Below are 2,152 nucleotides of genomic sequence, written 5' to 3'. Positions count from 1 at the left end.
TGTGCTTGAAGCTACATATATTTGCCACAGCAAGAATGGGCAACCATCAATTTACTACTAAGGCTATGATCTTCAAAAAAAAGTAGTAACAAAATATATTTTGTGCAATGCAGAACCATATATTCTGTAATAATGCTTTGGTCCAAACAGTCCCCCACAGTGGCATCACAAGGTTTGCATCACCCGGTACAGGAGGCTAGTGCATCAGCCCAATGATGAACCTCCTGCCATGCAGTGGTGGGCATCGTGATACACCATTGTCCTACCCCCCGCTGGTTTTTTGGCTATAACATTTGATAGAATTGAGATATCTAAATGTGGCTTGTTTCACTGCATTCTGCATAAAATTATTTATCCAGTGATAAATAACATTATGATATTGTTCAAAAATACTAAGATTTTTCAAATTTTGGGCAATAGTGGTGTCATCCCCCCTGTGTGTGACCTGGTGAGGCCCGCATCCCCACACCCCCTAGTGATGCCACTGTCCCCCCCTCCCAGTGGCTTTATTCTTATTAATGATTGTATTTATTGTTATTACACATTGTATATTTTAGTGTGGAACTTGTAAGCTACCTTGAGCATTTGCTTCAGCATGGGAAAGGAAAGAGATAAATCTTCCAAATAAATAAATAGATCATGTGCAGACCTGTGCTACTGTGCCATTTCTCTGCCTGCTTCAAGGACTTAAGAGAGTATAAAGTCAAGCTTGATATCGTAGAGCTGCCTGGAATGACAGTGGCAACATAACACCTCAGCATTGGTCTTCAACTGGTGGGTTCAATACACCAACCTGGGTCAGGGCCTGCCATAAAGTGCATCTGAACTGTAAGTGAATCACCACAATTTTTTTCCGTGTTTGCACATTTTACAGAGCACAATTAGAAAAAGAAAAACAGAATGAAGACAGTAGAAAAAGGGGGTGAAGGCGGAAAACAACGGTAAATAATTAAAAATTGTATCTACCAAATATCTATGTCTAATAATATGTTTGTTGAATTGAACTGAATTAAAAAATGGATCTCAACTTGCAAGTTGGGACCAAAGGTGGGTTCCATGCCAGAAAACTTTTGGTGACTTCTGTTTTATGGGATAAAGAAGAGCAATTATTATCAGCAAATCCTTAAGGTTCAATTTAAGACCCTGACTACAAGTAACTAAACATTGGTAGAGGGGAGGTACTTGGATAAACCCACCCCTTCATTTGAAGTGGTCTTGTATTGAACACCTTGTATCTATCTTGTAATATATCTTGTATTGAACAGGTGGATATTGTATTCTACCTGTATACACTTCCAGCACACAGGAAACCATCTGGCTGGAAGAGGTGGGTCCATAGAAGGTGACTGTTCCTGGCTTGTATCTCTACCTTTCCTTTCTCTGGAATATTGCCTTAAAAATACAGGCAGTCCAGGGCCCCAAAGTTGATCAGAACCAGGGGTACCTGTACATTAACCCCAGAGTGAGAGAGGGCTCAATCCTATCCAACTTTCCAGCTCTGATATAGCTGCAATGAAGCCCTGTAGTAATGGTACAAATGTTCCCATACCTTAAGAAGGCCCCAGGGACTGCCCTTCCACCACAGAATGCAGCACACAACCCCCAGGAACAACTACACCAGCACTAGAAAATTGGATAGGATTGGGCCCTGAGTGATATTTGGGGGGGAGGGGGAGGATCATCTGGGAGAAGGGTTAATCCCCCCTTCTGTAGTGCCATAATCTCAGTTACATTTAGGACTGTTATTGCATATTTAAAACACAGGGAGATGAGTCCCACTGCCATAGTCAGTTTCACTCTCATCATATAGGTCCATGTAGGTCAAACGGAATCTTTCAGTTAGGTACCATTGCTCTGCATTAGGCACATCAGTACCATAACCCTTAGTCTAGGCATGGGCTAGCCAGGCCAGCAAACAAATAAACAAAAAATAAAACAAAAAGGGGGGGGGTATAACCCATGGGATTGGGAAGCACTACAAGGCACATCTGGGAGCATGCAAAAAAACCTTGAGGTATGCACACCCATTTCCTCACATTGCAAACTCTGCACTTTTCACTGCTGCAGGAAAGAAGTGGAAAGGATGTGGTTCTAGCACTAACCACAGTACTGAGCTGTGGGTTCTGAGACTTACCACACTGCAAGTACACAA

Source organism: Tiliqua scincoides, chromosome 5 (genome assembly GCF_035046505.1).
Source record: "Tiliqua scincoides isolate rTilSci1 chromosome 5, rTilSci1.hap2, whole genome shotgun sequence".
NCBI classification, from domain to species: domain Eukaryota; kingdom Metazoa; phylum Chordata; class Lepidosauria; order Squamata; family Scincidae; genus Tiliqua; species Tiliqua scincoides.
Note: the sequence above shows the minus strand (reverse complement) of the source record.